Here is a 27,400-nt window from a genome sequence, read left to right as displayed (position 1 = left end):
TAAATGAATGGGATTACGAACTTGCATGGCATGAACAAGAAGCACGAAGAAACAAATTATTGCGTATTTGATGATAACAGGAAATTGAAGGTTACAAAAGATTGCATTTTCATTTATGCTAAAAGCGGATTAAAACTTTTACATTCTCTGTACGTGAGATGATGACTGTCAAACTTCAAATGCAAAGCGTCAAAGCTTGTTACTGACAGCAGCGATTAGAAATTGAGTGTTGTGCCAAGTCTAATAAAGTTTAGAGTTTCTTAGACCTTCATCGATATTGTCTGTTGTTGTTTCATTTCGTAATAGTTGAAAAAAAACTGTCACTTACCTATCTTGAAATTCAAGTTAGGGCAGGAAGTGTCCTGATGGCAGACGCACAAACTGATTATCTTCTTGATTAGTGGACGAACTGCAGGACTGCAACTCGAATTTCTCTGGGGACTGGTTGAGGTGTTATGACTTGTTATTCATACCACACGGAAATTTTAAACCTTTGATATGCTAATTGCCTCTGCAATGAAAAGTTTATTGTTTTCGAGAATGTGGCGTGATGTTCACAGGTCAATCACATCTTAGCAAGGGAAATTTCACTTTTAATCTGGACAATACACTTAATATTGTTCCACTTCCGTTTTGAAATAAACGTGGCCACTCTGAACAATACTCCTCAAACTTCCCTAACCTAGTCATCGACAGAAATAACAATCTCTTTCTTCACTCTTACTTCCAGAACAGGCGTGTTTTTTAAGTAGTCAAACCTCAACTCCACTTTATTGATACAAAGTTTTCTTTGCCAGCAAACGGTTTGTATTAATTTCACGTCTGATGTGATACTTTCACCGCATTTTGATTTACATGTTTATGAAATTTCAAAAATCTTTCAAGTTTCTAAAAGACTCAAGAGAGGATGTCAGAATCCATCGCACAAATTTGAAATATTTTGCCAAGTCGCCCAAAATTTGATTTCATTCCTACTCTCATATATTGTAGCCATTATGTCCTATTAATTATGATGTAGTTTTTTTGTGAAAATATATTTTAGTTTTCGAGAAATTATTTTTTTCGTTCGACCGCTCAAATATGCAAAATTTCAACGTGACAGTACCCGCTTTTAACTGCTTCGCTGCCACTAAAACAACGATCAGTGGCCACAAAAGGTATATATTCTAATATTTTGAATTCAACGTAAAAAAATCTCTATACAGGGTAAATATGCATTTGTGTCAGTATAAATTATTGCGTGACTAGCTTATGATGTAAATGGGGGAGGGGAAAACACAACGCAAAACCTGGGCTCCTGTCAAAAAGTAATACCCAGGCGTAATATAATAATCGAAACAGCTTTTAAAATCATAAATAAACAAGGTAAGAGTGTTATGCTAGAGTTTTTTTTTAACAAATTGTAGTGATTTATGCCAGTAAACGGTGGCGACAAGTAGGCACATCATGTATATTTTATAGTCGCTAACAATTAAATTTTGCCGGACTTTGAGTTCGTCACAAGATAGAACAACACAAACACACGAGGAAATTTTTATAGTAACTTTATAACCATCCTTTTGTGTTTTAAAAGCTTGAAGCTCAGTAAATTCTGTCATATCAGTCATTATTAAAACTAAATAGAGAAATATGTGGAACAAGCCTCCCAAAGCTAAACATAAAGTAATCTCTTATACATGAATAACGTAGCAGCTTGGTAACAGATACTAGTCTGTGACCTAAGTCGAATTTGTACATGCGCCTGAAGACACAGTGGCTTGCCTTGGCTGGAAACTCTTTTACCTCACTTAGATAACTGTCACTTCTGACAATAATAAAGCTCTCTGAAACTACGACTTGGCTCCCTTTGCTAAGTTGATCTGTCAACTTCTGTCAACATTAATAGTTACGTGGTCGCTGTGAAAATATGTCTCCATATTAAAGATGAAGGATCTCCTCTATTCTGAAGAAACCAACATAAGCCAGAATAAAAACACACATTTCGTAATTCAGGTAAATTATCAAGGTTGGATTTCTCAACCAGCTTCCTTATCATGTGTGGAGAAACTGGCTCTTTCTTTTTATGAACTCGAGTTCCGATTATTCTCTTAGCCGCTCTGCTAACTGCGTGGATAATTGGGCTGTATGTAGGGGATGTAAACCCGCCAAATGGTGTGCCCACGGTTTGGAGAGTCAACTGCTGAATGGGAAATGCTATAAGTATAAAGCTACATGCTCTGAATTTGCAAGAAACGCACATATCTTCATCTTGGAGCTGGCAAACTCCTTCCACCTAACAAAAGCTCTCCTGTAGGCTTCTGTGGTACCTGGTGCTCTCGACGCAGTGACCGTTGACTCTAGACACAAGACTTCTCAGTGACAGGTAACCCAACTCACCAAGGCAATGCCACAGGACGTTATTGAACACATCTATAAAAAATAAAAACAAACCAAAAGGGGGAGGCAAACGAGGAACACGAACGAGGGCATTTAAGATCTGAATTGAGTCGAATCGATGAGAATACAACAGAGGAGTCACAGTCGCTAGGACTGTAAACAAGAAAGAGTTACGTCATCTCCGGTGTAGGCACTCTGAACAAGAAGCTAATGGTGAGTTAAAGTCTTCTCATATCATACACCTCGATACAATCTTGGTCGACCACGGCAAGAACAAGACATTCTCAGACACCAGTCGAATGTTCGCGACACCACCGGGGGTGTGCATTTTATCCAGTCCTACATCACAGTGTCTCTGTAAGAGAAAAACAACGAGATGATAAAATTATCAAACAAAACTCCTACCTCTGGAGATTCCAGATCAAATATACCCCACCATTCTGTGTGGATTCGGGAACCGGGAGCCCTCAACATAAGCAGAACCAACAGACTGAACATGTAACAACATAAGTGCTTTCATCAAAACAAACTAGAACGTGAAGTGCTTTCAATGAGGTTTCTGCAATGAAAATTTGAGATGAAATTGAAAATATTTTATTTTAGTTTAAAAAAACAAGACTTAATGGTTCATTCAAGTTTTCACAAAATTTTTCAATTTTCTGCAAATCCAAGTCACCTTTCTTCCTAGAAGGACTTTCATACATAGGTTAAAAGGGAAGGAGTCCCTCAGCTGGGTTTTATTACTAAAGAGAGTAAGTTACCAGAGAAACTGCGGTGCTGCGTCGGTGGGTGAGTATAACAAGATAATTTGGATAATAATTCTATTGCGTTTAGCAAATTTTGTTTTGACAGCAACTTCTTTGTTCGAAATATGGACGCCAGTGTGGAGCTCCTTTGCCTCTTGTATTTTTATTTTTATTTTAGCAGGGACTTTCTTCCGCTTTTGATTTTTTGATGACCAAAGATTTTTCCATAAGCAAAGAGCTTCCCTGTGTGAATTTTGTCAAGTGCACGATGGAAACAAAATATGGAAATAACATGAAAAGATGAGCAGTCGCCGCGAAAATTCCTCAGGGGATTCGCTCAGGTCTAAGAGGACACCTTTCTGATTTATTAATTTTTATTTCAAAGTAGGTTTTTCTAAATAACTCGGGTACTTTTGAAGATTTCAGAAAATTTTGTATGGAGACGTCAGGAGAAATTTTTATATTCTGTTTAGTCAAATAAAAGAAAAATCGACTTTTTATGGCCTCTGAAGGTGGAGAGTAACCTTAATGCAAATTGGCCACCCAAGAGAGTTTGGCCCATAATTATAATGTTCAAAACGGGCGTGGATCAAGTCTGAAAGGCTCAGCGGTGTATCCCCTTAGGCAAGGTAAGGGGAGTACCTCACCGTCCCCTCCCCCCTCACTCACTCCCAATGCCTGGAGACTCGAAGAACTCTGTTTTTAACTACAAAATCTTAATGGTTTTCCAAGAAGAGTTTGAACCAAAAAACAAAGCTGCGCTTTTCACTAATTATCAAAAGTTATTAATCCCGTTTCTACAGTTGCTCAGTATATTCTTTACTGCTTTAACGTGAGAAAGTGAAAAGTTCATGCAATAACTCGGTGTTCTACCCTAATAAAACTCAAAAGCTGAGAAGAAGTCGCCTGAGGCATGTTCTAATTCAGTCCAGAAGTCTTTGCTATTTCTGAGTGTCCTTCCCATAAGGGTTTAACTCCTATGTCAAGAACACAATGAAAGGAAGTCGCCTGAGGCATGTTTGGTTACTCCAAAAGAAAAGTAACTTTGACCTGTGTCTGGGTGTTCTTCCCTGAAGAGTTTAACTCTTATTTTAAGAGCACGCTAAAAGAACTGAAGTGAAGTATAACTCAGCTGTGTCTGGGTGTTCTTCCTCCAAGAGCTCAACTCTTGTGTCAAGAGCACGCTAACCAGACTGAAGTGCTGAAAAAAAATTACCTAAGGCATGTTGTGTTACTCCGAGATTAACGTAGCTCTGAGCTGTGTCTGGGTGTTCTTCGCCGAAGAGTTTAACTCTTATGTCAAGAGCACGCTGCTTGGACTCAAGTGCTGACCATAAGTCACCTGAGGCATGTTGCGTTATTCCAAGAGAAAAGTAATACTCAGCTGTGTCTGGGTGTTCTTCCCCGTAGAGTTTAACTCTTTTGTCAAGAGCACGCTGTTTGGACTCAAGTGCTGACAAAAAGTCGCCTAAAGGATGTTGCGTTACTCCGATAGAAAAGTAACACTCAGTCGTGTCTGGGTGTTCTTCCCCGAAGAGTTTAACCCTTATATCAAGAGCATGCTGAAAGGACTGAAGTCCTGCCAAGTAGTCGCCTGAGGCATGTTGGGTTACTCCGATAAAAAAGCAAGACTCGGCTGTGTCTGGGTGTTCTTCCCCGAAGAGTTTAACTCTTATGTCGAGAGCACGCTGATCGGACTGAAGTGCTGACGAGAAATTGCCTAAAGCATGTTGTGTTACTCCGAGACTAACGTAACTCTCGACTGTGTCTGGGTGTTCTTCGCCGAAGAGTTTAACTCTTATGTCAAGAGCACGCTGATCAGACTGAAGTGCTGACGAGAAATTGCCTAAAGAATGTTGTGTTACTCCGAGATTAACGTAACTCTGAGCTGTGTCTGGGTGTTCTTCCCCGTAGAGTTTAACTCTTATGTCAAGAGCACGCTGTTTGGACTCAAGTGCTGACGAGAAATTGCCCAAAGCATGTTTTGTTACTCCGAGATAAACGTAACTCTGAGCTGTGTCTGGGTGATCTTCCCTGAACAGTCCTATTGCAAGGTCAAGGGCACGTTGAAAGGACTGAATGGCTCCAGGATAGTTTTGCATCTGATGAAGAGCATGGCCATGGTCCAAAGAGCTTCTTTTAAAATGATCCTTCTTGATGCAAATTGAAATCGAGATGTTGGTCGGGTTTAGCTTTATATTCTGGGATAACTTTTTCACTTTGGTTTAAGGTCATTTTATGATAACTGATCCAAGTGTCGCACAACTTTGATGCTTCCTCGGGATTATTCAATACATTTGAAAGTGTCATATTGACGTTGCACCGGAAGATCCATAAACCAATGGAATGTGGGAGGATCTGTTTATCTATTTCATTTGACATCCTTAGAACAGATTTGCTTATTGCTTGCTTTGTTTCATAATCAGAGGACATTTCCGTCGCTTTGCTAACAACGCATATCATTTCTAATCTAAGTGGTTGAGTGGTTGTAACATCTGCCTTTGGCATATCTCCCTCGATCATCCTCAATTCTTTGTTATTCACTAGAGGAATAACAAGGAGACTTGTGTCTCCTAATGCTCTGCATTCATGTAAGGCTGTGGTGTAAAGCTCCAATGAAGTTGTTTTCTTTTTCATAAAGAGAAAGTAAGTAACAAGAATTTGCAATGCAGTTACTCTGAGAATTCGTTCTTCAGAGCTGTCACTCATCAAGCAAAGAGCTTTTTGTAGGCTCAGAATTCCATCGTCTATTTTCCCTGAAGCCAGTTGACAGATGCCTTTATAATAAAGGAGTTTTCTTTTATCATCTATCGACAAAGAAAGGCCGTCAGCTTTAGAGAGCAGCGTCATCGATCTTCCATGTATCCCCCAGGTCACTTCGCCGAATGCCAAAGACAACAGTAACTGACTGTGGAACACGCTCTTTCCAAACGCCTGAGCTTTTTTAGTTGCGTGATCATAAATTTTGTCGATAATTTTCCCCTCGCACCAGAAAAGGGAATCTAGAAAGATTTCCGCCTTTGTCAGGACACCAAATGAAACGTCACATGTCTTAGGATCGGAGCAGCTCTCCATAAGACTCTGAATAATATTCTGCTTCTCTTCATAGAAATCAATAAATGCTTGCATGGATTGTCCTGTCAAAAAACTGTTTATTCAGCTTTTCGAAAAGAGAGACGTAAAATGCAGACAAACGTGCTTTGGAGTTCAGCCTGGTCTCTTTCATTTCATCTTGACCCCTTTCCCTTGCAAACAACAGAACCAACTTAGGTATCAAAAATGACTCAGGTTTGGGGCTTAATTCGAGGAAGGATTTTCTTTGAAGCCTATGCAAGATTCTCTTGGCCTCCAGAGTAGTTTTTACACCCATGACAGCTGCAGCAACCAAGTGGTTAAAATCTCCAGAAAGAACACTAAGTGATGCCAGCGCTTTTTTGTCTGATAAAGAGAGTCTCTGAAAAGAGGACTCAAATAGGAATTTTAATCGCAGATAGCTTGGATAATCTGGATTGTCCAACAGCTCGAAAAGGCTACTTTCTATTGATTCCTTGAAGGTATCTAAAAATTGACTCGGCTAAGCATTATCTTCAGTAATGGAGGAACACAACAGTTTCATGGCCAGGGGTACGAACCCGCAAATCTTCGCAATTTTCGAGCGGTCAGACGCGGTCGCTTTAGGAAGTAATCCGCCGACTAAGTTTTGAGAGAAGGAATCGTGTAATGGCCCTATTCTTACTGCTTGATGGCCTTCAAAATGCACATTCATAAACTCAAGAGATTCCCTTGTGGTAAGAAGAAATGTTAAATTCTTGAATTGACTAAGAATGACTTCCAGAGGGTTTATGAAATCCTCCTTCACATTCAGTGCTCCACTTTCGAGTAATTCATCGGCATTGTCAAGAATCATCACAAATTCACCTGAAATGTCACTTAGAAAGAGAAAAAGTTCTTCTTCTATGGACATCTGCTGAGGAATTTGATCTCTTGTGGAGTGTCTTCTAAAGAAGCTCAGAAGCTGCGTGGTCAGATCGGCCTTTGAAAGAAGCCCTCTCATGGAGAAGAAGTATACGAGAAGTCCACCAGTTTGAAGTCGATGTCCGACTTCAGTTGCCACAGAAGTCTTACCAAAACCAGGCGAGCCCCATATGGACACGATCCGGGAACGTTTGGAAGTTAAGTGACTGCTGACGTCTTCACATTCTCTCTGACGGCCAGTGAAGTGTGGAACCTTTGAAGGAAGACTTGATGGTGGAAGGAATGGCTTTGAATCTTAAAAGAAGCAAATTGATGCAATTATGAAAGAGCTCATGTCGGTAGTTTGAAGAGAAAAATAACAATGATAATAAATAGTAAATTTTACTGTACCATTAAAAATGTGGAAATCATGTTTTAGGGACACAGCTTTAATCATGAGCTTCCTGCTCTTTCCGTGAGGTTGTAATCTTAACAACATCCCACAAGGGTCACGATGCCGGTAAATATAGTGGCTGCGGCTTACTTCTTAAACAAATTGTTTTAAAATAAAAGATAACAGATTGTTTAAGGTGGTATTCTGATTATAGAATAAATTCATCTTAGGGAAGAAGACAGGATTTTCAAGACATGTACGAAGCACTTTTGCGAAAACTGGAAGTTGCCCCGTTGAACTATTATTACTAGAGTAAAGAGCAGAAACGCTGCTATTTCATTTCAGTTCCTCCCTGCCAAACTAATGGTTATAAGACTGCCATATTACATCTTAAATTGTTGTTAATCAAAAAATTCTGTAAAGCTGTTAATCAGTTTATACCTGTTTGATCTTCATCCATGTTAAGTTTCAAATCATCTATTTCTCCCTTCAACAAAGCGAGGTCATCAACTTTTTCTTTTATCGCATTCCCCTGTGCTATTAGTTTGTCGACACCTGATTTCACTTCTTCGAGACACTCGACACCTGATCTTAGTTCTTCGAGACACTCGATGTATGATCTGGTCTCCTGTCTAAGACTTTCTTCCAATTTGCGAACTTCTTTGGTGGGAAAGTCAGACTCTGTCAGTCCACCGATGGCATCAATGGGATCTGTTATGATTGCAAGAGCTTTGAATGCTTCTTTAGCAAGCTGCACGTATTGGTCAAAGGTTGGTTTATCAATCTCCGACCTGTCTGCGTGACAGAGGGAGTTTCGTAAAAGTCGAAGCTGATCAATCGCAAGAGCGAAGGTTTCGGCTGTATTTCCACTTGGACTCACAACAGATGGATGGAACTTTCCAGGAGGTACTTTATGGTGCCTAACGTACATTTCACTAAGTGTCTTGTAATGACCTTTGCTATCTGGCGTAGCAAAGGACCTTGCATAGATGGTGGCCTGGAATAGAGCGGTACAATCCCATTCTTCATAGGAGATGTGTGTAGGAACTTTGCTTTTTCCACCTTCTTCAGCGAGAAGCAAATTTCTTACTACCGTGGAGTTATCCCACAGTTGATATCCGGGACGATGTCCAAATCTATTGTCCCACATGGATTTGAATGTCTGACGCAAAGCAATGGCGAACTCATTTAGTACAATAGAGGCAAACTTGAAATAATTCAGCTGCTCGTCCGTAAAAGGCTGTAGAGTCATACTCGGCGTGAGCTTTGTTGGTATATGTATGTGAGAGGAAAAGGAAAAAAGTTCTTTGGTCATGTTATTCTCGTTTAAATAAATACTTTATTGCACATGCGAACAGGCTCTATCAATTGTACATGACGGCATGGATACGGAAAGTGGCTACACAACTAAATTAACTTGAGACAAAGTAAAAAACTCATCTCTGCGTTATATATAATAGATTAAAGATGTACGCTTTGAATCTGCTTTCCTTTTGGAAGGCAAAGCCTAGCACTTTGTAATTAAAACCAAAATATTTTCCTCTCGAGGTTTTAAATATTGTCTCTCATTAAAATGCAGAAACCGAAAAATATAAGACTGTGACGCCATATGATAAATGAGCATCTTAGAACTTAAAGTCCTTCACAAATTTGACTGCAATAAGCTTGGTATAGCGTCAAAACATTGTTTTTGTAAATCTCAACTCCATTTTATTGATACGCAGAATTTTATTTGGCAGCAAACATTTTGAATTAATTTCACGTCTGATATGATACTTTCACGGTATTTTGAGTTACATGCTTAAGAAATTTCACAACTCTTTCAAGTCGCCAAAGACTTAATATTTTCTGTTGTAACTTTCTACAATATATCCTTAATGAACGGGATTACAAACTTGCGTGGCATGAACAAGAAGCATGAAGAAACAAATTATTGCGCATTTGATGATAACAGGAAATTGAAGGGTACAAAAGATTGCATTTTTATTTATCGTAAAAGCGGCTTAAAACTTTTTCATTCTTTGTACGTTAGATGATGACTGCCAAACGTCAAGTACCAAACGCCAAATCTAGTTACTGACAGCAGTGATCAGAAATCGGGTGTTGTGCAAAGTCTAACAAAGTTTGGAGTTTCATAGACCTCAATAGATGTTGTCTGTTGTTGTTTCATTCCTTTCATAGTTGAAAAAACTGTTACTTACGTACCTTCAGATTTAAGTTAGAGCGAGAAATATTAGATAGATAGATAGATAGATAGATAGATAGTTTATTATCAAGAACCTTGCAGCCACAGGCTGAATTACGTTTGATTTACAAAAACAATATATACTACAAAAAATACATGGCTAAGAAGAACTAATTAAAAAGACAAAAATATATAATTAAGAGGAAACCAATATTACATCATTGCTTTATGGACATAGTGATGGATAAAACTATTTCGAGTACGAATGGTGTGGAGGCGCCGTGTAGTAAAAGAGTGCTGACTCCTTAAATTGACTTCGCACTCATTCTTGGGAGGTAGTAAGCTATAGAGCTTGTGCGAGGGATTAGACAGGATGGAATTAAAAAGCTTATCACATAAGAACTCGCGGCGGTTGTGTAAGGGAACTAGACCAGTCAAAAGAAGTGCCTCATTGTACGAACAATCTGGATAGATAATACGTAAAGCTCGCCTTTGACATCTCTCAAGATCTACTGAAAGGTATTGCGGGAGGCTATGATGATAAACAGGGCATGCATATTCAGTGACAGGCCTAATACAAGTCAAATAGAAGAGCAAAAGTTCCTCCGACTTGACCTGTGCACGCTTAAGCTGACGCAAAAAATACATGCGCTTGTTTACTTTCTTTACAACTTCGGATACGTGATTATTCCACGTAAGATCGCAAGATATCTGCAAACCTAAGATCTTTGCTTGCTCTACACACTCTAAGTCCTGATCATTAACCTTTATTGGATCAAAGTTCTTTCTAGAGTGACTGAATGTTATGCGCAGTTCCTTGCACTTGGTTTCATTTAATTGGAACTTGTCAGCAGAAGCTTGCGTCGCGAGTTCGTCAACCGCTTGTTGGACTTTGCTGACCTCAGACTTCATGACTGTTTCAGAAATAGTGGAGTCATCGACATATTTCCACATGTCTGTACCCGGGATGATGAGGTCGTTTATCATAATAGTAAATAACCAGGGGCCAAGTTTTGTGCCCTGTGGGACCCCTGATGGGATGGCCCCCCACTCCGAGTAACAGTCCTGACTAAGTTTAACACGCTGTCGGCGACAGGACAGAAAGTCCACTATCCAGTTAATTATTCCGCTTGGAAGGTCGTATGAAATGAGCTTCTGAACTAGGATCTGATGGTCAATAAGGTCAAACGCCTTGCGAAAGTCAAAGAGGATGGTTCTGACAGTTGCACCGTTCCCATCCGTAGCACTAAGCCATGAGTGGACCATGCTTATTAGTGCTTGTGTCGTACTGGAACCTGGCACAGTCCCAAACTGCCGTACATCCACTTTCGCCAAAACAACAGGCTTGAGGAAACTCTCCACGACGAAATCTTCAGCAACCTTAGAAAGCACGGGAGTTAGGGATATTGGACGCAGATGTTTGTTTACATCGTGTATTGGATTTTGCTTTGGTACTGGAGTGATGTTAGCGTCCTTCCAAGACTGAGGCAACCGTGCTTCCTTAAACGAACAGTTAAGGATATCAGTCACAGGCAGTGCTAGTAAATCTGCATTCTCCTTAAGAAGCCAACCGGGGATTCCGTCCGGACCGGTTGCCTTAGTTGGATTTAAGGCGGATAGCTTCTTTAAAACAGAGAATTCTGATACCTGGAAAGCACTCTCCTGGTCAGAGTTGGTTGAGGTGTTAGGTGAAAGGGGGGTGAAGACGCGCATAGGAGCCAAGAACGCCTGGTTGATGGTGTTAGCAATGTCTATCGTGCTTGGAGGCGAACCTCTCTGACCACAATCAATATGTTGGTAGAGGGTAGCTGGATTAACGCCTCTAGAAGCTGCGTCTGACGTACCACTGAGCTTCTTTACCTCACGCCACCAAACTGCGGGTTTACAGTCCTTCAGATGTTCAACCTTGGAATTATAGAACTTTGCACGGCATGCTTTCCTCTCACGATTAACGCGATTTCGTAGGGTGCGGTACTGCTCCTGGTCGCCTTGAGCGAGGGCCTTTTGGCGGCTGTGAATGAGACCCTTCAATTGTTGATTGACCCAGGGCGGCTCGTTGGTTTGTACCGACTTAGACTTCAGGGGGAGGAGAGTGTCCATTCCGGTCTTGACTATGGTCTCCAGCATTTCCACTTTGCCCTTGCAAGAATCTTTACTATCGATAAGTGTCTTAACGTCCACATTTCCAAGATACGTGCGCATAGCCATACGCGTTATAGGCCGTAAGTCCCTCGATTTCACGATAAGTTTAGTTCTTGGTTGTTGGGAACGCACGAGCGGCTGAACTTCCACAGAGAAATGATCGGACAAACCGAGAGCAGGGCGCTGGATCGGAGGGGCATAGAACTCCTTCACATTTGTTAACACCGGATCTAAGGTATTTCTGCCGCGAGTTGGAAAGGTAACGATTTGCTTCAAATTAAAGCCGTTACTAAGGCGCGAAGATTTTTTTAACAGAGTTTTATTGAAGTCACCAAGTAAAATTATCCCGCAACCAGGAAAGCGAGCCTCAACCAAAGATAAACAGTTATACAAATAATCCAGCATAGGCGAATCCGCGGCGCTCGGAGAATGATAAACAACTCCAACAATAATGCTGGTAATGCCCCTTGGGAGACGCGAAGGCCGTATTTGAGTCCAAACAACTTCAAACTTCCTATCCATAATGTCCTCAATGATCTTGAATTGGATAGACTCTTTAATGTACAGACACACTCCCCCATGCACTGCTTCAGTTCGATCTCGGCGGATCACGTTATAGCCAGAAATAGCGATAATATTATTGTCAATGTGGTCTTTGAGCCAAGTCTCTGTTATGCATACAAGGTCGACATCTGCATAATGGACGACTTCACGGACTTCATCAATTTTCGGCGCCAGTGACATGACGTTGGAGAGAAAGAACGACGGCATGAATAGCTTTGATGACTTTGCAGGTTCGGCTTTAGATGGCGTAGGTGGAATAGCGAGAAGGTTGGCGTTATTACAGTATTTGTGACTGGACTTCAAACGGTAGGGGCCATGGTTGGCTGACTTTGGTGAAATAACTGCAATATGGCGGTGACGATAAACTTCTCGCTCCTTCACTTGTCGTCCAGCTCTGGTACCGCGATAAGATGGCCATTTCCCACCATGAAGTCGAAGAAAACCAAAAGAGGGGCGAATCTGGACCATTTTGCGGCAGCAGATATAACATTTAAGGCAATAAAATTCAAAAATTACGGAAGCAGATGAGACCTCGTGCTGCCTTGAAAGGCGCATACATGATATTATGATGGTAGACGTACAAACCGATTATCTTGATGATTATTGGACGGACTGCAAGACTGTAACTCAAAATTTAGTCGGAGACTAGTTGAGGTGTTATGATTTGCTATTCATACCACACGGAAATTTTTAACCCTTAATTTGCAAAAAGGCCAAGCAATGTTGAGTTCATTGTTCTCCAGAAATGTTGAATGACGTTTACAGGTCAAACACCTCTTGGCAAGGGAAATTTCCCTTTTAATCTGGATAATACACTTAGTATTGTTCAATTTCCGTTTCGAAATACACATGGCCACCCTGAACAATGCTCTTCAAAATTCCTTGACTTAGTTTTAGACATAAATAACAATTACTTTCTTCAATCCTACATCTAAAACAGACGTGTTTTTTGAGTCGTCTTATTTTTGGCATCTTTCAAGCAAGCAGAAATAAGCGTTAGGTGAGTGCTATGAAAGAAACACCTGATAGAGTAGGAACGACTTTTTTTTAGGGTAAAATATGGATTGGACGATTTTTTGGACTAATTTTTTGGACCATCTATTGAACCATTTTTTTGGACCATTTTGTCGGGGGGGGGAAGCACAGCATCGGCACTCAGGGAGGGGTGGGATGCAGTATATCAGTACTGAGGGAGGGGTGGGAGGCAGTATTGTTACTCAGGGAGGGGTGACAAAGGGGCTATTACTACGCGGGGAGAGGTGGGAGGTGGTTGTAATAGTAAACTCTTCTGGTTAATGGAGCTTTTACTCGATCGTACAAATTATTTTAATCGGTTTTCCGACAGACTTTTTGTATGTCAAAATTTTTGCGCTGGGCCGCGGCGTTTCTTCATTTTTTTGCCACTTCAACACTGGACTTCAATTTTTATTGAAAATATCGCCTTTACAATCCTCCACTGTTGAGTTATGCGTGTGCCTTTTGAGTCGACATGTGCACCATCAGTTGCTTCACATTTCCCTTTGTGTATACATTATGTAATTACAAAATCTATGTATCTTCCTTTTGTCATTGATCTTATCGGACGAGATAACGGAATTTCCGTTCCTTAACCCTTAACTCAGCAAAAACACTGCTGTACTTGCAATGTAACCCGAATAGTGCAAATAGACGCGAATAGTGACGAATAGCGACCGAATAGTGCAAATAGTCGCGAATAGTGACGAATAGTGACCGTATAGTGCAAATAGTCGCGAATAGTGACGAATAGTGACCGAATAGTGCAAATAGTGGCGAATAGTGACGAATGGTGACGAATAGTGACGAATAGTGACGAATATTGACGAATAGTGACGAATGGTGGCGAATAGTGGCGAATGCTGACGAATAGTGACGAATAGGGACGAATAGTAGCGAATAGTAAAAAAAAAAAAAAGGAATTTAATAATGAAATAAAAATATTTATTGCCCTATTTCATAGATTTATTGGATCGAAATGTGTGTATATAGCTATTATTTATATTGTGTTTCAATCATGTAAATTATCATTCTGAAATAAATAAAATAAAGTTACTACTCATCTGTTTCGCAAACAAGGAGTTAATCATCGACACCGGAAATCGCGACCAGGTATTCCTCGCGATTCCCTTAGGTTTGTTTTTCAATTTGCTTGGGCCGCTGCCAGTCACTTCTTCCGTAAAAACCCACGAAAACTGCTAAGTGGAAATCTGGTGGCTAGTGATGGCTACTGTTTCTTGCCGATATTTACCGTCGGAAAAACGTAGAAGTCAGTAAATGTGACCGATTCTGATCGGGGAAATTTTATTGTCTGTAGCTTGGATATGTCAGGAGAGTTTCACTGACAGCTGGATTAAACCCCGTGTTGTGAAACCATTTATAAAGACATCATTCTTTTTCTTCGCTTTTTTCGTCACACACAAAAAGGGAAACGTGAGGCAACTGAAAGATGATTCATGCTAACCTGTGAGTATCATTTAGCACTGGCACAAGTCGACTTAACAGGCACACGTATGACTTAACAGTGGAGGATTGAAAATAGGAATTGGCGATATTTTCAATGACAATTATAGTCCAGTGTTCAGGTGCCAGTTCCACATTCGCATGACGAAAAATTAAAGAAACGCGAAAGTCGAAAAACCGCTCAAAATAATATGTATGATGCAATAAACACTCCATAAATCAGTGACAGTTACTAATACATCAACCTCTCACCCCTCCCTGCATATGGATACTTCGTCCTTTACCCCTCCCTCAGTAACAACAGTCTGGCTACCATCCCTTCTTCAGTACTGATACACTGCATCCCACCCCTTCCTGGGTTCTAACCACCTATAAAATGGTCCGAAAAATGGTCAAGAAAAAGCTAAAAAAATGGTCCAAAAAATGATTCCAAAATAGTCCAAAAATAGTCCAAGGGTCCAGTGGTCCAGTCCATATTTTATATGTCGTTTTACACGCTCTCTTCGAGAAAGCAAATCACCACTATTCTTAGATCAAAGTGAAAGAACCAGTAACTTGTGCCAGTCTGTCAGACTGAAAATACTTCGTTTATAACCGAAGTAAATTTGCACAATTTTCATTTCGTAGTTTAGAAATAAAGTTGCACAGAACGATGTTATGTTTTATGTTGCAGATTTAATGCAAGATTGATATGACGTTTACCAGCTTAACTGAGTTCAACTTCGCCTTATTATGCCGTATTACAATTTCTACCGTGATAAGGAAACAAAATGCTCGCTTGGGCGACGAAGTTAGAAATTGGATTATTAACTTAAAAGCTGAAACCCAAAATAACAAATGCAGAAGATGATTTCCAAGAACTACAGCTTGACAGAGACATGTGGTTTTGGTATTTCTGAGAATTCTTGTCATTTGTTTAATTTGTGACAATACCTGAAAAGTGACCTATTTTTCCCTTTTTCTTTGAAACTGCTTTCTAGTTTCTGCTTTTAAGAAGGAAATTGCGCATCGACGAGTTTATGGAGCGTTTTTTAAATCGCAAGTTTTCTCATTTTCCCAATAATGCGACGAATGAGCCCTCACCGCGTTTCAAAGTCGAATAACGATGTAAACATTTTAAATTCATAAGTTCGCCGTGGTGCGATGTTTCCGCGAAAACATTTTGAATAATATGATTCACATTCGACAAAAAATTTGACTTACATTCGCTATACATCTTCACCTTCAACTTATATTTTTCTGTAGCCAAAAGGCACGACAAGATGACCGCGTGATCTCACTGTTACAGAAGCATGCCTTAGCTAGACAAGAGACGATATGGAAGGTCCTCGTCTTTTGTCTATTAACCACTGTTTTTGTCAGTTACGGTGAGTAACATAAAGAATAGATTAATATTGAAATTTTACTGCAGCAAGGGAAAAGCTTTGCATTCTCTGTACGTAAGATGATGACTACTAAACGTAAAATCTTGTTAAAGACAGAAGTGATCAGAAAATGAGTGTTTTGCCACATCTAACAAAGTTTAGAGTTTCTTAGACCTTCATCGATACTGTCTGTCGTTTTATTTCGTTAATAATTGAAAAAAACTGTCGCTCACCTACCTTGAAATTCAAGTTAGGCGAGTTTTATCATGATGGCAGACGCACAAACTATTATCTTAATGATTATTAGACTAACTGCAAGACTGCAACTCGAAATTTATCCAGAGACTGGTTGATGTGTTATGACTTGTTATTTAAATCATACGGAGATTTTAAATCCACATGTACATTTTCCAAGTCAAAACATTTCTTGAGAACAGTGAACTCTTCATTGCATATGCTAAAATGTGGAGTAATGTTTACAGGTCAAACACATCTTAGCAAGGGAAATTTCCCTTTTAATTCCTTGACTTAATCTTGACTTAATCTTGAGAGAAACAACAATTACAGTCTTCAATCTTACATCTAGAACAGGCGTGTTTTTTTGAGTTGTCTAGTCTGTTTTTTGGTTTTCATCTTTCAAGCGAGCAGAAGTAGGCGAAACACACCATAGAGTAAAACCAATTTTTTTTCACGCTCCACGGCACGCGTGTGTCTGGTTCGACCTGCGCTCGGCTCGTGCTCGCCTGAAAAACTCAAGAAGAAAAGATCTATCTGTTTTATACGCTATCTTCGAGAACGCAAATCACCTCTATTCTTAGATCCAAGTGAAAGAACCAATAACTTAAGCCAGGCTGTTAGTTAGTGGTGACGATGTAAACTGAAGACCTCAGCAAATCACAAAAACAATAATTTTTACTCCAAATCGTTTGGTAACGTGACCATAGCAGGTGACTGGAACAACGTCTTGCAAGCTTATTTTAAATAATTTTCTGTCGTATATAGATCTTATATCTTCGCTTCACTTTTGAATTACCAAAACTGCACAGTATATTCATTTAATCCATAAGACAATTGAGTTGTGGTCCCCACAAAGTTCTGTGAAGTTCTCTTCATGAGGAAATTACAGATCACTTGTCTCTCTGCTCTTGTAACTTGTATGCTAGTTCGATCTGTTGTTCTGACTCTTCAAGGTTTCTGCGATGACCGAAGATCGCCATGATGAGCTAGCCGCGTTAGACCTCAGCATGACCGCAGTCGCTCTGAAACCGTCATGATATGTATTTTAACAGTTATGCCAGGTTACATTTTTCATCATTCCTGTTTTTTTCTGTTTTGTTTTTGGACACGAAACTTTATTTGCTATACAAGTGTTAGCTGTGTTTGATTTTTATTACCGTACTTAAACTTGCAATCTAACTAAGCGTGAAAACTTTTAAAACTCGGACTGTCCATTTTTTTTTTATCTTTGAGGATTTTTGTCTCTGCTCACGTTACAGTAACGTAAATTACTGCGCCTGGCATTTTTGCAAACCTTTGCTCGCTTGTTCCGAAATTTCACTTTCAATCAACGAAAGAAAAGCAAGACAGAAGTCCTGGAAAAGTACGGACATAGTACAATTTGGCAGATGGCGTGACAGCTTTAGCTTAGTTCCATACTCTATACTCTCATAAAGCACGCTCTTTTAACCAATGACAGCACGCGTTATATCCGAACTTTATTATAATACTAGCTCAGAGTTAAAATCCAACTATTTTTCCACTTTTTTTCCATCGTAGTTGTTAACTGAGAAGTGATCGCTGCAAATGTGAACCGAACCTGGTGTCCAATCATTAGCTTCTCTTTTTGTTCGAACAAATGCAGTCCATTTTCGCCGCACGCTTTCATCAGCTGGAAATTGGCGACGGATGTTATAAACATCACTACACAGCGCTTTCCTGGTTTTCGTTTTCTTCGCTTGAAATCCTGTTGTTTTCCGTTCATATTATAAATGTCAGTGTGGCTAGGAGTGGTACAGTTCTGGACAACTTGAGCATGAATACATATATATATATATATATTTTTTTTTTATTTTCTATTTTTTATTTATTTATTTTTTTTAAAGTTCAGGGCCCGGTTGTTCAAAGCTGGGTTAAGATAACCCAGGGTTAGTTTAAAATCTGATTTCAGATCTGAAAGCTTTTAAAAAAAGTTTAGTCTAATTTCTTTTTGTCTAGAATATGACTATTTGATGCCCTAAAAAGAAAAAAAGAAAATTATTCCAAAAAGAGTTTTGAATAAAGAAATAAAGAAACTCAGATTATAATGTGACCAGCTGGACAGCGAGGGCGGAGTTGTTACTCTCTGGTGTTAACATGACCCTTTCCACTGCCTTACACACTTGTGATGTATCATATCACGCGACCTTGATCGGAACGTTTTCAAAATGGCCGTTGATTAGGCGTCAAAAAAAAGAAACCGTCAAAAATTTGATTTTGCACAATGTATTGTTTATTTGCTCATTTAGGGTTCTTTAATCTGAGAGAAATTCATAGGGACAAAAAGGGAGGGGAAATTTGTCGTCAGTTACACTGTAAAGTACCTATGACATGAACTTTTTTATTTTGCATTTTCTGGTTGATAGCTGCATTTAGAAAGAGTCCTCCTTGACCACTTTTTTGCGCAGTGAAAGTACGATTTTGTTCGAGTGGTATTTGGCTTCTTTATGGCATTTTGTTAGCGGCCAGAAGACGTTCACGAGGCGAATGAACTGAACAAAATTTACTGACTCTGTAAAGTCAGGGCAAAACAGGATTTCAATTGAAAATCGATACTTGCATATTGAAAGCAAAAACCACTCAATTGTTCGTACAAGCGCTTTATTGATTCTCCTGTTCACATTTATGTCTTCCAGGAATGCTGTTGAATTGCAAACAGCGTGGTAAAAGTAGTCGTGAATGGTTTCTGCATTATAATGTTTGTGTGTTGTCTCCATTGCGTTCAAGATGGCGTTACTGACTCGAAGGTTAGCGGAAATGAAAGTATATTTTTTCCTTTCGTATGATGATTGACGCATAAGAATGTCCAAAATTGTTAGGGAATGCTGATTAAAATGCAAAAATCGTTCTTGAACCTGGTCGTTTTTTGTCGCTAATGAATGTAACTTCACGCAATAGTTCGTCTTTCCACGCAAATGAATGCGTATTTTCTCAGAAGGAACAACAAAAGGTGTAGTTGAAAAAACTGTTATTTGCCTACCTCGAAATTCAAGTTAGAGCGAGAAATGTCATGATGGCAGACGTACTGGTAAAGTTTCCGTACAGCCCCATACTATTGTAAAACAAATCTGTTTTCCCAATGGAAATGTACTGTTTTTGTCACTGTTTTCTCTATCCAAGAACTGAATGCATAATGTGTAGGGGGCTGTGCGGAGATTTTACCAACGTACAAACTGATTATCTTAATGATTACTGGACGAACTGCAAGACTGCAACTCGAAATTTTTCCGGAGACTGGTTGAGGTGTTATGACTTGTTATTCATACCACTCGGAGATTTTAAACCTTAATATGCTAAATGCCTATGCAATGAAGACTTCATTGTCTCATGTCGTGTGATGTTCTCAGGTCAAACACACCTTAACAAGGGAAATGTCCCTTATAATCTGGACAATACACTTAGCATTGTCCAATTTTCGTTCTGAATAAACATTGCCACCCTGAACAATGCTCTTCAAAACACGCGATAGAGTAGGAACGACTTTTTTCTCGTCCTTAGCGCTCACCTAATGCTTACTTCTGCTTGTTTGAAAGATTTAAAAAAAAAAAGACCGGACAACTCACAAAACACGCCTGCTCTTTCAAATTCCCTAACTTAGTCTTGACAGAAATAACAATTACTTTCCTCAATCTTACATCTAGAGCAGGCAATTAAAAGCCTGGTTTAAATATAATCTGAAAAGGTCAGTAGCCATCCGTGACTGATAGAATTCTGGATTGGTTATTATTCGTTAAAATGAGATGTGGCATGGTAACTAAAAGTAACTGTGTGTAAATGATAGGAATCATGAAACTGTTCCCTTAATGCAAGCAATTATTCTTCACGCTCCACTTTTTTTTGTTGCTTGAGAGTCACATATTTTACATCTGTACCACATTAGTAATATAGTCTAAACATTTGATTACCTCAACTCCCCGTAACCACTGTTGTGTAGCCATTAGTCCCTCTACGCCTTGCGCGTTTCTGGTTCGACCCACGCTCGGCTCGTGCTCACTAGAAAAACACAGTTATTTCCAGTTAAAACTGATGAGGTCACAAGGTTTGGATTTTTTTCTTCTAGTTTTTTTTAGTTACCAGATCACTTCTTATGTCAAAGAATAATAGTTGCTTGCGCTAAAGTGGATCAGGAGTGGGGGACGTTTCATGATGCCTATTACAACACTAAAATGAATCTCATTAACTTAAGTGCAACTCTCAACAGGCACAACTATCTGTTTAAGAACATTTTCAAAGTCTTAGCCAAATTCATTTGTACACATGTATGTTACACTACTACTTCTTTTTTTTCTTTTTACATCAGTGGATCGGTGTCAGGTTGTGTCGCCCCATTGCCTTGTCGCCCCAGGTTACGTCGCCCCAATCGAAGTTACGTCGCCCCAACATCGGAGTTGTGTCGCCCCAACATCAAAGTTGCGTCGCCCAAACGCGCAACTTCGCTTATCAAGTAAAAGTTTGTAAGATTCTCTGATCGATTTACGCGAACGATCGACTTATAACATAAACATAACACTGCTGTAAGATTTATCGATCGATCGAAGGAAAAGTTTGTAAGATTATTACGATGTAACTCGATGTAACTTATTTCGAAAACCACCCGTTTTTTGTTTTTATAATTTCACAACACAAAATCTTTATGGAATCTGTTTGCTTAATAGATTAATTTACTTATTAAATCCTAAAACCATCCTTTTAATTTTAAACCGTTTTACAGTTTCACAACAAAGATCTTTTAAACGGACTGGAGCAGTGTTGTAATCATTATGCGGCAGTTTACAGTAGGTTAATTATGGCATTCGTTTTCTAACTAGGTTGGTGGACGCCGTCATTTGATTTTCGCGACACGACACCAACTCGACCTACTCAACAGAGCAAAAAGCTGGTACGTGGATGCGACCTTCAAGCTGTACCGTCAGCCGTTTACCCAGCTGTTAACAGTCAACGCCTTCGTAAAGGCAGTTGACTACGTCAAGCAGGTGCCGTTGGTTGTTTGTCCTTATGTCGGGCAAACGGAAGCGTGATTACAGAGCTGTTTTCCGAGAGCTGCTAGAGCTGTTACCATCCTCAGCGCTACGACAAGTCACGCTAGACTTCGAGTGTGCAGTTTGGAAGGTACTTCGACAACTGTTCCCAGACGTCAAACTACTGGGGTGCGTCTTCCATTGGACTCAAGCCCTGTGGAGGAAGGTTAGTGTCACTTACCATTATTTAGTATATTCTTGTTTTCTCTAAAAAATTTCGTCATTAGTTGTTTTTGAAGGCCATAATTCAATTTATTATTTATTATTTGTTAATGCCGTATAAAGTTTAAAAATATCGCCGTTCGTTGAGGCCACAATTCAATTGACTCTGAGTGTGTTTTTTGATTGCCCTTTCCTCTACTAAAGCACCTTTTGATATAAAAACACGAATGAAAGGTTAGTTAATGTTACATGACTTCATTTTAAGCATGCTTTACATAAAACTATTGAAATAAAATCCTGAAGTAAGCCGAAATGTTCGAAGTAGATTTATCATCTTCGATGGGGCGACATAATTTTGATGATGGGGCGACACAACTAATATGTCGGGGCGACACAACTCCGATGTTGGGGCGACGTAACTTCGGTTGGGGCGACATAACCTGGGGCGACAAGGCAATGGGGCGACACAACCTACATTCAGTGGATCTAGGTGTAATAATAAGGCCTGGTATATAAACATTGCTGTCTGTATAAATATTTCACCTTAGCAGTGCAGCTTAGACTTTAAGAAATTTTTTATTCCAAACTTTAACCAAATGCATAATATGACGATCACTTCTCAACAAAATGTCTTATCCTGTTGTAAATGCACTCTGCCCACAGGTATATTATCTGAATGACCACTGTCAAATAATGGGACATCTTATGTGGTCAGTTCGCCTTTTCATATGATCAACTTTTTGTTATTTATATGGTCAATTTGACTTTTATATGGTCTTTTAGTCTTATAAACTGAGTTAATAACGTAAATTGCCACCATCAATAGTTTCAAAGCTGACGCTTCGAGCGTTAACCGTCCATCTGAGCGACTGGAGAAATTGTGGGTTGCGTGCGTGTTTGCCGTATTTACTCGATTTAAACACCGCCCTCGAATTAACGCCGCTCTCGAGAGTTCATGGTTCTCGAGAAATGTGGCGCGATGTTTACAGATCAAACACGCCTTAGCGAGGGAGTTATTATACACTCAGCATTATTCAATTTCCGTTGACGGCTTAAAGTAACTTTTTTGGAGTACTGTCTAAAGGCCTCAGTTAACATATTGAAATAGACACAGGGTACTTCGAACGCCTCTTCGTGCCTTTTTTCGCTCAGAAGACTGTCCTAAATGCGGCTTCGTAAGTCATCCGCCACACACGCTTCGAATTTGAATTTGACCTGATAGGTCACATGTGTGTACACTTAGCAAAGTAAATATGGTGGATAGTAGTTTAAGTGAGAACAGTTCGATATCGTGGTCTGATAATTTGGATTTTGAGGCCTCGATGGTAGGCGAAAATAATGATACGCCATATGAGGCTGTTGGTTAAAAGTTTTAATGAATGATTCCTGCTTTAGAATGTTTGTGTATTGTCTCCATTGGCATTAAAGATGGCGTTTATAACTTTTAGGTTAGCGGAAATGAAAGTGTATTTTTTTCTTTTGTATGGCGTTTGACGCATAAGAATGCCCAAAATTGCTATTGAATGCTGATTAAAATACAAAACTCGTTATGGAATCCGATTTACGCGCAAATGATCGTTTTTTGTCGCTGATGAATGTAACTTCACGCAATAGTTCGGCTTTTCACGCAAATGAGTGCATATTTTCTCATAATGAACAACAAAAGGTGCAGTTGATAAAAACTGTTCTTTACCTACCTTGAAATTCAAGTAAGAGCGAGAAACATCATGATGGCAGACGCACAAACTGATTATCTTATTGATTAGTGGACGAACTGTGAAATTACTCCAAAGACTGGTTGACGTGTTATGACTTGTTATTCATACCAGACGGAAGCTTTAAACCCTTAATATGCTAAATGCCTATGCAAATGAAGCGTTTATTGTTCTCGTGAGATGTAGCGTGATGTTACAGGTCAAACACACCTTAAGAAGGGAAATTTCCCTTTTAATCAAGACAATACACTTAGTATTGTTCAATTTCCGTTTTGAAATAAATATGGCCTCCTGAACAATGCTCTTTAAAATTTCCTAACTTAGTCTTGACAGAAATAACAATTACAATCTGCAAATCTTACATCTAGGGCAGACGCTTTTTGAGTTTTCCAGTCTTATATTTGTCTTACATCTTTCAAGCAAGCAGCATGAAGCAAAACACGCGATAGAGTAGGAACGATTTTTTTTCACGCTCCACACTACGCGCGTTTCTGGTTCGACCCGCGTTCGGCTTGTGCTCGCCTGAAAAAAAACAAGAGGAAAAAATCCATCCTTTTTTATACGCTATCTTCGAGAACGCAAATCACCACTATTCTTAGATCAAAGTGAAAGAACCAGTAATTTGTGCCAGGCTGTCAGTCAGTGGTGACGATATAAACAGAAAACCTCAGCAAATCATACAAAACAATAATTTTTACTCTAAATCGTTTGGTAACGTGACCATACCAAGTGACTAAAACAAGATCTCGCAAGCCTACTTTAAATAATTTTCTGTCTCATATAGATCTTATATCTTCGCTTCACTTTTGAATTAACAAAACTGCACAGTTTATTTATTTAATCCATAAGACAATTGAGTTATAATCCCTACAAAGTTCTGTGAAGTTCTCTTAGTGAGGAAATTACAGATCACTTGTCTCTCTGCTCTTGTAACTTCTTTGTTGGTTCGATCTGTTGTTCTAACTCTTCGAGGTTTCTCCTCTTTTTCTCTTATCGTTCTAAATCTCTGATCATACCTTCTCTGAGCCTCTTACGATCAGCAGTTTGCATTTCATGGACCAGGAAAATGATAGCAGAGGCAAAAGAGAACGATGCTCCCAATGCAATTTTCGCCCCTCGTGAAATCATCGTTGGAAGTGATCAAGGTTCCAGAAAAGTCTTCTAGTACTTTCAAATAGGCTTTCCAAAAACAACACCATCTTCTAAGAGATGCTAATAAACACAAATCTCGTTAGTCAGAGACCTCTCTCATAACTACCAGTGCAAGATCTAAGCGTCTTTTAATTAGTTTTACAACTATTTATTTTTCTAATCTTTTCTTTTCTTACACCTCCTCGTTAATGTTTTCTGTTCAGTTTGTCATCGTCTTTCGTCAGTTACACCCTCTCTTTAACACACTTTCGTACTGCAGGTAAATATGCAGTCCTCTTGTATTGAGACTCAGTCTTTTATTAACATGGTCACTTTTTCAGTCAGATTCTTTGGAGGTCGCACTAAGCGCAGTTATCTGATTAAGAAGTCTTATCCATAAAGTTATATTTGATCGTAGTTTTATCAATAATAATAATAATAATAATCATAATCATAATCATAATAAGAATTTAATCAACCAGTGGACATTCTTGAAGGTGACCAGTGTTTCCAGGTCGAATTGGAATTTGCGTTGGATTAGCCACGAGTGACAACCTCGTTGCCAAGCCTCTATCTTCATGGGGGAAGGCAGAACCCTGGGAATCAGTCGCGCGAGTAAATGGCACACAAGGTAGAAACAAGGTAGAAGACACTTTCTTGGATGTTCCCTGCAGCAAATGTTTAGGCTTGTTGTGTAACATGTGGCAGGGCAGAGACCACAATGTGTAACGAGTCAAACATAGGAGCAATTTGTTCGGATAATCTGTGGCTATCTTGAGTAATAGAATTTTCCCCTCTTTCCATATTACACTGCTGCCATACTCAAGTTAAGCAATGCAATATGTTAATAATTCTTCTTGCAACAACGAAGAAACACTCACAACCTTTTATACTGGAATTATGTTACTCGTTACAAACAATGTTTACAACATTAACAGTGGTAGTATACCTTGCAATATGTATTGCAACACTGTAGAAATAACAAATATTAAAAGATTAATAATTTGCAGTAATCATTAATGCTCAATAATGTTGAACTGTAATATATTAGATTTCTTTTTAACCTAGGTAAAAATTTTTTCTGGAAAAGTTAAAGAAACTCATCACTGCTGTAAAAGAATTTGACACATCTACCACGACCAACAACATTCCCCTTCATATGTGTTTAATGATATTTCTAATACACAACTGCTATGTACATTTTCCCAAAAATACATTACTACTTTTTACAAGATACAAAACTGAATGCAAAAAATAGGACATTTTGATTATGACAAACTAAATTTTTTTAAAAATCATGGCAAGTAAACTTCTACACATTACTGGTAGATTCTAAGCTTCTGCTGGTATATAACATCAGTCTTAGAAATAAATACAAGCTTATTAATGAATTACAAAAATCTCATGATGTATGAAAGTCAAGACTCAGTTTGAGATGGCCCATAGAGCTTGGAACAGACCTTTAGAAGTTTTTCTGCTGTTATTTTTCTTTTCCTAAACTCAGTCCAATACTGACTGATCTATGACTGCAAGTGATGGCAATCCTGCTGTTGAATCTTGATCAACTTTTTGTCACTTACTAACTGCACATTTTGAACAGAAAGTTGGGCCACTTGATGCAGTGACTGAACTAGAGTGTAATCAAAGTGCTCTGTGAGCAATCTCGTGAATTGACACATGATTTTTTAGATTATGTTTAATGTTATCTGGTTTAGGGAATTTTGTGGTTGATTGTCATATCTAGAGTACGAGCAGTAGTTCAGTGTTCGCTAATGTAGCAAAGAAACAAAGTAACGTTGGGATAAGAAGGCATTACAATTGAAATGATCATGCTATTACATTTGACAAGATGGATGATGTCATGTGTTTTAAACGTCTATCATTTTTGTTTCTGGTTCAAAAGAAAAGGTTGGAAGTAAATGTGGGTGAAAAGTGAGATTTACTGTCTTTCGTTGTAAATATTAGAAAATCAAGGCAATACTGTTTTAATGAAAACATTAACGATTCCCTCTTTATCAAATGAGACAAACAGGAACGAGTTTTGAGTGATATAACTAAGCCAAGCCTGCCACCGTCATTTTGGATCTCCGCCAGGGTAGATTTAAGTCACGTACAATAACAAGATAGAATTTCATTTCAGGCCTATTTACTAATTTTGTGGTGTGTAACTTTCGCATTTTAGTACGTTGTAAGTATGTTGAATCTTCAAATTGTCTTGAAACTCAAAAGAAAATTGCTCTTTAAAAATTCACTGAAAATCGGTAGCTAAAATTGTTTGTTTAGGTGTTATTTGATTTTCGTGTTAACTTGTTATTTCGTCAGTCGCCGGCATCTTTTGTTGCTTCACACAGGAAAAACACACGCGACGAAACGTAATGATCAATTTTGTCCTCATTCTCACGCTATAACAGAAAAAGCTTTTGAACATCTGTAAACTCCGAGCGCTTCGCAGTAAGTGATATTTTCAATGAATCTTCGGATTGTTTTCAAGTTCAAGGACTGTAAATTATAATTTTATGAAAAACGAAGGTTGTTCTGTTATTTCAGTGTGAATCCTTGCATGCCTGCCAATCGCTGGCAACGCTTGTTGAAACTAAAACGAAAAAAAAAAACCCTTTTAAGATTATCATTGGCTTCTTTTTCACCCCACCACTATTCTTAGCAACAAAGGTCGCCATTTCGTCTGTTTATTGCTCGCCAAAAACTATCAAATGCACTCAAAAGCCTAAAATCTAAAAAAAGTTTACAGGAATCGACCAATCGAGCGAGCGAGGAATGCCATTCCCCACATCGTATCTATAACTCGCTCTTGCGCATGCGCGCAATTCACGAGTTAAAAAGGAACTTGGCCTTTCCTACCAGTTTCACCACTGAGAGCCTTCAACCAGCTTTCAATGACATTCATTGTTCTCCTTG

At 39.0% G+C, this 27,400-nt stretch overlaps 3 pseudogenes across 3 annotated transcripts in view; all 3 read right to left on the bottom strand.

Annotated features, from left to right (window-relative positions):
* LOC149037989 (uncharacterized) overlaps nt 1-20,458 on the bottom strand; it is a 63,581-nt pseudogene extending 43,123 nt beyond the window's left edge. Inside the window, exon 1 of the transcript XR_016180869.1 lies at nt 20,364-20,458. The product of XR_016180869.1 is annotated as an uncharacterized LOC149037989 (transcript). The remainder of the gene's footprint in view (nt 1-20,363) is intronic.
* On the bottom strand, nt 4,075-8,730 carry LOC149037990 (uncharacterized; annotated as a pseudogene). The gene is made up of 3 exons (XR_016180891.1): nt 7,912-8,730; nt 7,297-7,391; nt 4,075-5,185 (listed from the first exon to the last, which is right to left on the bottom strand). The product of XR_016180891.1 is annotated as an uncharacterized LOC149037990 (transcript).
* LOC149037981 (uncharacterized) overlaps nt 17,297-27,400 on the bottom strand; it is a 95,768-nt pseudogene continuing 85,664 nt past the window's right edge. The window contains exon 4 of the transcript XR_016180786.1: nt 17,297-17,462. The product of XR_016180786.1 is annotated as an uncharacterized LOC149037981 (transcript). The remainder of the gene's footprint in view (nt 17,463-27,400) is intronic.

Source organism: Pocillopora damicornis, chromosome 11 (assembly GCF_964200805.1).
Source record: "Pocillopora damicornis chromosome 11, jaPocDami1.2, whole genome shotgun sequence".
NCBI lineage: Eukaryota > Metazoa > Cnidaria > Anthozoa > Scleractinia > Pocilloporidae > Pocillopora > Pocillopora damicornis.
The sequence above is the reverse complement of the archived record's forward strand: the minus strand, read 5'-3'. Positions and strand labels throughout refer to the sequence as shown.